The following is a 9,895-nucleotide window of genomic DNA, read 5'->3' as shown; positions in this document are numbered from 1 at the left end:
TGTCAATTGTGTTGGTAGTTCGAGTGACGTGAAGCAAATACCATGAAGTGTTTCCTTCAGTTTAGAAATCGAGTTGAACTCATGAGGGCTTAAGTCAGGAGAGTGCAATAGGGGGTATAACACTTACCAACCCTATCAGTCAAACATATCAGTAACAGCTTGCACTGTACGTGCTTGAGTATTGTCCTGCACAGTGATGGTCAGGTCCTGCAGAAAGTATCATCACTTCTGTCTCTAAGCTGATCGTAGGTTGTGTTCCAAAAATGAACAGCACAGAGACAGAAGTGATGACACTTTCTGCAGGCCCTGACCATCATTTTGCAGAACAATACTCAAGCATGTACAGTGCAAGCTGTTACTGATTTGTTTGACTGATGGGGCTGCCAAGTGCTATACTACCTACTACACTCCCCTGACTTAAGCCCTCTTGAGTACAACTCGATTTCTAAACTGAAAGAAACACGTCATGGCATTCACTTCAGAATTGCTACAAATTCGTCGGGCAATAGACTGTGCTGCTCGAACTGTCAAGACAAGTGCCACTGCTAAGAGTATCCTATGACTTCGACATCACTGGCAACAGGTTATACACAATGCTGGTGATTACTTTGAAACATGTATCTATTTTGTACAAGCTGTAAATAAATAGTTGCGACTACTAAAGTTCCAACCCTTGTACATAACAGTCTTTTCATTGTGCCTGTCTGCAACTCAGTGTATCAACTTCATACATCATCATCATCATCATCATCATCACCACCATCACCATCACCATCACCATCATCTTTGGCAGTTTCCAGCCTCTGGCCAGGTCTGTATGGAACATAGGCCTCTCCATCATCTTCTTTCTTGCCATCATCTCTCCGTATTCACTTTGGTCCAGTCTTTTCCTTTCTTCTGGATGCATTCCTCTACTCCTTTCAGCCATCTGTCTCTCGGTCCTAATCTTGGTCTTTTTCCTTCCAGTTTCATCTCGTGTATCCTCCTGGGTGTCCTCTTCTCCTCAATTCTCTTAACATGTCCATACCATCTCAGCCTTGATTTCTCTATCTCCTTCTGTAATGGTTCCAACTCTCTGTTCCCTCATTTCTTAACCTGTCTATTTTTGTCAATCCAACATTGTTTCTCAAGAACTTCATCTTACCAGCTTGTACTTTGCTTTTCTCTCTTCCTTTCATAACCAAGGTTTCTGTTCCAGATGTTAGGATCAGGACATAGTATGACTGCTATATAACCTTTTTACTGATTTGGGGTACATCCTTGCTCCATATCAGGCTTCTGACACTCTTCCGAAATGCTTCTGCTTTCGTCCCCCACTCATTTGTTTCTCTGTCGTTTTCACCATCATCCTGTATCAGGCTTCCTAGATACCTCAAACTCTCCACTCTCCTCAATCATTACCCATCAATTGTTATTCCAGTTGTTCCTCTCTCCTTCTTTCTTGTTGTGATAATCAGCACACTCTTACTTATACTACATTTCAACCCATATTCTTGTACTGTTCATTCCCATACATCCAACTGTTCTTGTACTTCCTCCTCCTTATTCCCCCAAATCATGAGATCATCTGCAAACACCATAGGTTTCATCTTTCTTTCACCAATACTTGTGCTACTGTACTCATTATAGCATCCATCACTACAATGAAGAGTAATGGTGAAACTGCACTTCCATGCCTCAAGCTATTCTTCCGTTCAATCCAAGATAATCTCTCTCCTCCCAATTTCACACAGCTCACCCTTTCATGGTACATTTCCCTTATCCTCCAACTAATCTGTTTTGCTACTCCTCTGTTCTTCAGGGTTTTCCACACTTTGCTTCTAAGTACATTATCATATGCTTTTTCAATGTCTCTTCCTGCAGTTGTTTTACAGCAAAAATTAGATCCACCATGGACCTTCCTGTTCTGAAGCCATGTTGCTCTTCTCTCATTTTTCCTTCTAATTTTGCCCGAATTCTTGCTTTCAAAAATTTCTCAAAAATCTTTGCACAATGACTCATCAGTGTTATCCCCCAGTAGTTCTTGCACTCTTTTCTATTTCCCTTCTTAAAGATTGGGACAATTATCCCCTTCTTCCTGTCTTCTGGGATCATCTTCTGTCTCCACACAATTTTCATTACTTGATATAGCCATTGTATCCCCACCTCTCCTGCAGCTCTCACCATCTCTACACTTAGCTCATCCAGACCTGGTGACTTCTCCCCCTGGTGACTTCTTGCCCAATGCCTCTTCCACTCCCCCCTCCATGTAAGGTCTTTTTCCATTTGCTGTTCCTCCACATCCAGGTCTCCGTTCGGGTTCAGGAGTTCTTCAAAATATTCCTTCCACATATTCTTGAGTTCCTCATTATTCTCTACATCTTGTCCACTTTTGTTCACTATTCGAGAATAATCTTTTGTACTGTTTTTCCTCTTACTTTTAATCATCCCATATAACACCTTTTTGAACCTTCACTACCCTCCTCCATCATTCTGGTCCACTGTTCCATCCACTTTCTTCTTTCCTCTGCCACCACTCTTTTTGCTTCTTCATTTCTTGCCTGATACTTTTCTCTTGTCTCTACTGTCCTCCTCTGAAAGCATATCCTAAAGGCTCTATTCTTCTTCTGTACTATATCCTTTGGTTTCCCATTCTACCAGGGTGTTTCTTTCCAGCTCTTTTCATTGCTTGTCCTCCCACATATTGCTTCCGCCACACTTATTACTGTTCTCTTGAATTGATCCCATTCATCTTCTATTGTTTTTGGTTCAGCATTTGGGATGCATTCCTTTACTACTTATAGGTAATGTAGCCTGATTTCTTCCTCCTTCAACTTCCATACCCTTATACGTCTTTCCTTGTTTTCTGTCCCTTTATTATCCTTAGTCCCTCTCAAGTTCATTACCAGCAAACGGTGTCACTACCCAAGGCCTATGATGGTATTACCTCAATGTCAATTATGTTCCTATTCATCTCACTGTCATATAGGAAGTAGTCAACTATTGACTTCCCCTTTAAGTCTTGACTGTACTAGGTAATCTCTCTCTTCCTGAGCCAAGTAGCTTCTTAATCTTATTAATTCCACCATTTTAGAAACAATTACCACTACCTACCCAATCACACACTTGAAATGCCTGGGCTAGCAGGACAGAGCAGATTAGGTTGTGGAAAGGCGTCAAAATAAGTTGCTGTCAGTTGCACTCAACATACAAACTTTATTTATTAACACACAATATTACAACAAGGATGCAAAACACTGAAATCTTTAATTGATGTCCTTTGATTAACTTTAGATCGGCTGAAGTTCAGACTCAAAATCCAAGACACAAGGCCTAAGCAATAATTTGAAATATGAGGTTCTTCTGGAGGTTTCAACCAAAACTATTTTCTAAATCTTCAATATGAACAGGCTGAATGCCTTAGCAATTTAATTTTAACGGAACTTATCTGGAGGCTGCATGTTAAGCAATAAGAGGAGTTTCAATCAAAAGGCACAAGGCCTTATCTTAAAACATTTCATGCAAAATTTGGCTGAAGGCCCCATACAAAAGCATAACAGTCTTGTGCCAGAATGGCAGAACAAGAACATTAATTTAAGAGATATTGAAACTCAGCTGAAGACCGCACATCAGCAAATAATTTAATGACTTAATCTCTAGAAAGAAGAGTTTCAATTTTAAAAGGCAGAAGGCCATATCTTAAAACATTTCATATAAAATTCATCTGAAGGCCCCTATAAAGAATGACAATCTCATGGCTTAAGGGAAGTCAAGAACATTAATTTAAGAGATATGCGATCTGAAGTTTTCCCGGCGTATTTCCAATCTGAGCAGTTCTCAGGTATCCGAGCAGGTAGCGTCGTAATTTCTCCACAATATTTTGGCAGACGTATACGCTGCCATCTTCAGGTGCTTCCTGACGAATGCTGTGCTCTTTTATAAATAGAGATGGAGCCCCTCCATGCCTGCACCAACGTGGTGACCAAACCAAAAGTTCTACTGTCACCTCCGTCAACATGTTAGTTATCTAATAGGTGGATCACAGGATACTGGGTTGTGATGTTATCCGTGTTTCTGGGTAAGACTATGCATTAATACGGTCCATCAGGTGATAGATAGTGGACAAAACACGAATGAGGGTAGCAATTTGAAGAGCAGAGGGAAAAAAGTTCTAAGGCTCATGCCGTGGGGTAAAAACCTCTGCGACAGTGGGATGGGTAGTAAGAGCAGTAGTGGCTTACTAGTTGCGATAGTTCATGCAAGGTTGGGTTTGATAGTATGGGTATCATGTATCATTACCGTGGCAGGTGATGGCGATGTATACGAGTTTGTTGCAGCCGCTACATTCCTGTAACAATCAGGATCATTATATATTAGTGGGAGATCGGCCATAGAAAATCTCACTGTGTGGGGGGTGTGTGGAGCTTGTCTGCATGTAGTGTACATTACAGCTTCCCTGTGTGGTGCCAGTCATTTGGCAAGTGTGTTCCAACTGGATATCCAGTAATGGTGGCTGATTAACAGGGGCTCACCTGTACCATTGTGTGTGCGTGTACTTGGCCATCGATGTTAGGTCCTTACAAGTATGTCGTTTGGTCTTTTATGTTTCCATCTATGGTTGTGGTTGTAGTTCCCCAGATTCAGAATAAGCGGGTTCTGCGAATGTCTGGAGTTACTGTATAGTCTTGTGGTGAGTTTGAGGGTTACCTCTGTGAGAGTCTCAAGTCGGTATTCCTGGTGAAGGTCTGCGATGCATGTGTATCGTGGAGCATTGCTTATGATTTTGAGTACTTTGTTTTGTATGATCTGCAGACGGTGCAGGCGTGTGGGCACAGGGTATCCCCATACAGGGCTGCGTACGTCATCAGGGGTCGAATAAGTGTCATGTACATGGACCTCAACACCCTTCTGTCCAGTGTGCTATGCCTGCTGAGCATAGGGTAGAGCTGTTTGAGCCTCATGCTTGCTCGGTTGGTCATGTGTTGTATGTGGTCCCCCCAGAGTAATTTCCGGTTCAGCCAGACACCGAGCTTTTTGACTTTCTCGTGGAAATATATTGGGCGTGCATGTAGAGTCATTGGTCTGCAGTATCAATGTTTGCACAGTTGCTTCGGTCTTCTAGTGAACAGAGCGGCTTCACACTTGTCGGTTTACTCTAACACACCATTTATCTAACCAAGGCTCAGCCACTCTGAGTGCGGTTTGTAAGCGTGACATAATGTTTGATGGTTTCCAACCTTGCACGAGTGTCATCCACGTAGATTGCCATCGTTGTGTTGTGTGTGGTTGGGAGATCGTTCATATAGAGATTAAACAGTAGGGTCCCTAGGATGCTTTCCTGGGGTACTCCCGGGTGTATACTGTGTCGTGTTGATTGTTTTCCCTGCACATCAGTGTTGAAACTCATGTCTGTGAGGTAAGAGTGTATGAGATGCACCAGCCCGTCGGGGAACCCCGTGTTGCTGAGTTTGCGAATGAGGCCATTGTGCTATAGATGGTGAAAAGCCTTTTCGATGTCCAGGAACACTGCCCGTGTGGCTTTGTTTGTGTTGAAGCCATGTGTTATATGTTCAACGACCCGTAAGAGTTGTTGTGTTGTGAAGTGGTGATCCTGAAGCCGAACTGCTCCAGTCTCACGATGTCATTTGCTATGCAGTGCCTAGTGAGGCATTTGAGAATCACCTTCTCAACAATCTTGCTGAGCGAGCTCAGAAGACTGATGGGTCGGTAATTTTGTGGGAGGCTGTGGTCTTTCCCTGGCTTCCTGAATATCAGGACCTTAGCCATCTTCCAAAAGGCGGGGAAATGTTGGTGTTTTAGTATGGCATTCGTTATGTGTGTTAGGTATTCAGTGGCTTTATCCGTGAACTTCTGGAGGACATGGTTTTGAATGCCATCATGACCAGGGGCTTTCCTAGCAGCGGAATGTAGTATAGCCCAGGAGACTTCGGCTATACTAGTATGTTGAATGTCGTCGCGCAATGGTTGGGCTAAAATGCATGAAATCTACTGGTCAGTCGCAAGTGTGAACACTCGATCTGATGGTACCAGGTTTGGTGTGAATGACGCTGCGAGTGTGTGGGCCATTAGTTCTGCTTTCTCCTCCGCTGAGAATGCAGGTCCGTCAGGTCCTTGGAGCGTTGGGGTGTACATTTTCTCCCTGGTAAAGTGTTGGACTAGTTGCCACACGCCAGGTCGTGCAGTGTCCAGCCCTTCGAGTTTTTGGTTCCACTGTTATGTTCTATGTGTTTGTATTTTTTCGTGTATGATGCCCTGTAGCCTGTTAAAGTGCCGTTTGAAGTACTGACCCCTGGTACGCTGCCATTGACTCCTGAGGCGATTCCTCATTGAGATTAGGCGCAGGATTTCCTGGGACAGGGCCGCACTCTGTTGTGAGGTGCGATCAGGTATGGTGCCCGCCATTGAGCCGTTACCCCCTCCACCGTTCCTCTCCTGGTGTCTTTGGTGCGGTGGATACTGGAGGTGGTGGGGGAAGCGGCGCCTGGGTCTGAACTGGGGTCTGCAGTCTCCCTACTGCCGCCGTTGGGGGCGGTCCTCGATCTCTGGGACTGCATCTTTCTCTCCAGGCACAGTCCAGGATTCCAAGCCTGACTAAGTTGAAGGCCACTGTCTTTATTAATTAGATCGTCCTGTATTCGGATTTAGATGGCCTCTTTAGTAACACAGTCCCAGAAGTACGAGGATTGACAGAGTATTTTTGTTTTTTCATAGTACATAGTATGGCCAGTCTTTATACAATGGTCAGCCATGGCTGATTTAGTGGCCTGGCGTAATTCGGTATGGCACTTGCGTTCGCAGGACCTCTCTTCTACAGTGCGGACTGTCTCCCCAATGTATGATTTTCCCCACTGACAGGGAATTAGATAAACGCTTGGTTTTCGAAGGCCTAGGTCATCTTTCACTGAACCCAGTGGAGTCAAGGTTTTTGCAGGGGTCAGAATACACATTTCACATTGTGTTTCCCCAGAATTCTACCGATTTTTCTTGAGGTGTTTGCGACAAACGGAAAGAATGCCAATGACTTGTGCTCTTCTTTTTCTTCTTCTTGTTCTCTTGGCGCAGTCTGTCTGAGTGGTTGTCTTATTTGCTTCCGGTTGTACCCATTTTTCCGAAAAGTTGTCTCGAGGTGCTGCAGTTCTGCTGGAAGGCTCTCCTGATCGCAGATCGATCGTGCCCTGTGAACAAGTGTGCGCAAAATGCCTTCACGCTGGGAGTTGTAGTGGCAACTGAAGGCATTTAGGTACAAATCGGTGTGTGTAGGTTTTCTGTATACACTGTGTCCCAGCTTGCCGTCAGGTTTCCGTTTCACCAGGACGTCAAGAAACGGTAGGGCACCATCCTGCTCCACCTCCATCATCAACTGTATGTTGGGGTGCAGCGAGTCGAGGTGTTCGAGAAATTCATTTAAGCTGTTCCGTCCATGTGGCCAAACAACGAACGTGTCATCCATGTAGCGGAAGAAACAAGTTGGTTTTTGTTTGGCTTGTTCTAGTGCCTTCTCCTCGAAATTCTCCATAAAAAAGTTGGCTACAGCCGATGAAAGTGGGCACCTCATGGCGACGCCATCTGTCTGTTCATAGTAATTTCCGTCGAACAGGAAGTATGTTGAGGTGAGCACGAACTCGAAGAGTTTTGTTAGGTTGTTGTCGAATTTCTTGCTTATCAGATCGATGGATTCTTTCAGTGGTACCCTAGTGAAGAGGGACACTACGTCGAAGCTAACTAACAAGCCGCTATCCTGGAGCCGAAGTTCTTGTATACGTTGCACAAAGTGGATGGAATTGCGGATGTGGTGTTCGCATTTTCCCACAAATGGACTAAGGATACCCGTCAGGTGTTCGGCTGCTCCCATGTTGCTGACTATTGGACACATAAGTGTCCCATCCTTGTGGACCTTTGGTAGCCCATACAGTCGTGGCGGTGCAGCCGCTCGTGGTCGAAGTTTCTTGACAGTTTTTCCATCAAAGGTACTGCGAAAAAGTTCAACGGTTCTTCTTTGAAGGCTTGTTGGGTCTCCTTCTATCCTTCTGTACGCTGCGTCATTGAAAAGTTCGAACATTTTTCTGTTTTATTCTGAGTGCATGAGCAGTACTGCAGCATTGCCTTTGTCAGCAGCCAAGACCACCAATTCAGGATCGCTGCGTAACTCGCGGATGGCCGCACCACTGAAACAGAACTTCGATGGAAATTATTATGAACAGACAGATGGCGTCGCCATGAGGTGCCCGCTTTCACTGGTTGTAGCCATCTTTTTTATGGAGAATTTCGAGGAGAAGGCACTAGAACAAGCCAAACAAAAACCAACTTGTTTCTTCCGCTACATGGATGACACGTTCGTTGTTTGGCCACATGGACGGAACAGCTTAAATGAATTTCTCGAACACCTCGACTCGCTGCACCCCAACATACAGTTGATGATGGAGGTGGAGCAGGATGGTGCCCTACCGTTTCTTGACGTCCTGGTGAAACGGAAACCTGACGGCAAGCTGGGACACAGTGTATACAGAAAACCTACACACACCGATTTGTACCTAAATGCCTTCAGTTGCCACTACAACTCCCAGCGTGAAGGCATTTTGCGCACACTTGTTCACAGGGCACGATCGATCTGCGATCAGGAGAGCCTTCCAGCAGAACTGCAGCACCTCGAGACAACATTTCGGAAAAATGGGTACAACCGGAAGCAAATAAGACAACCACTCAGACAGACTGCGCCAAGAGAACAAGAAGAAGAAAAAGAAGAGCACAAGTCATTGGCGTTCTTTCCGTTTGTCGCAAACACCTCAAGAAAAATCGGTAGAATCCTGGGGAAACACAATGTGAAATGTGTATTCTGACCCCTGCAAAAACCTTGACTCCACTGGGTTCAGTGAAAGATGACCTAGGCCTTCAAAAACCAAGCGTTTATCAAATTCCCTGTCAGTGCGGAAAATCATACATTGGGGAGACAATCCGCACTGTAGAAGAGAGGTGCCGTGAACACAAGTGCTGTACTGAATTACGCCAGGCCACTAGATCAGCCGTGGCTGACCATTGCATAAAGACTGGCCATACTATGGACTATGAAAAAACAAAAATACTCTGTCAATCCTCCTACTTCTGGGACTGCGTTACAAAAGAGGCCATCTAATTCCGACTACAGGACGATCTAATTAATAAAGACAGTGGCCTTCAACTTAGTCAGGCTGGGAATCCTGGACTCTGCCTGGAGAGAAAGATGCGGTCCCCGAGATAGAGGACCGCCCCCGACGGTGGCAGCAGGGAGACTGCAGACCCCAGTTCAGACCCAGGCGCCGCTTCCCCCAGCACCTCCAGTAGCCGCCGCGCCGGTCGCACCAAAGATACCAGGAGAGGAACGGTGGAGGGGGTAGCGTCTAGTATAGATAGGGCGCCTAGAGGAACAGCACAGCATTCGTTAGAAACCACCTGAAGATGGCAGCATGTACATCTGCCGAAATATTGTGGATAAATTACGACGCTACCCGGTCGGATATCTGAGAACAGTTCAAATTTAAGAGATATTAATACTCTGCTGAAGGCCACACAATAGCAAAATACGTTTAATGGCCTAAGACCTAGAAAAAAAGGTTTCAATTTAAAAGGCAGAAGGCCTTATCTTAAAACATCTCATATTAAATTCGGCTGAAGACCCATATAAAAGACTGGGTGTTGTGTGCTGTCCTTAGGTTAGTTAGGTTTAAGTAGTTCTAAGTTCTAGGGGACTGATGACCATAGATATTAAGTCCCATAGTGCTAAGAGCCATTTGAACCCATATAAAAGAATAACAATCTCATGCCTTAAGTTCAAGACAAGAACATTAATTTAAGAGATATTGATACTCGGCTGAAGTCCACACATCAACCAAATAACTAAAACCCAAACAGAGAAATTACT

This window comes from Schistocerca serialis, chromosome 6 (genome assembly GCF_023864345.2).
Source record: "Schistocerca serialis cubense isolate TAMUIC-IGC-003099 chromosome 6, iqSchSeri2.2, whole genome shotgun sequence".
Taxonomy (NCBI): Eukaryota; Metazoa; Arthropoda; class Insecta; order Orthoptera; family Acrididae; genus Schistocerca; species Schistocerca serialis.
The sequence above is the reverse complement of the archived record's forward strand: the minus strand, read 5'-3'. Positions refer to the sequence as shown.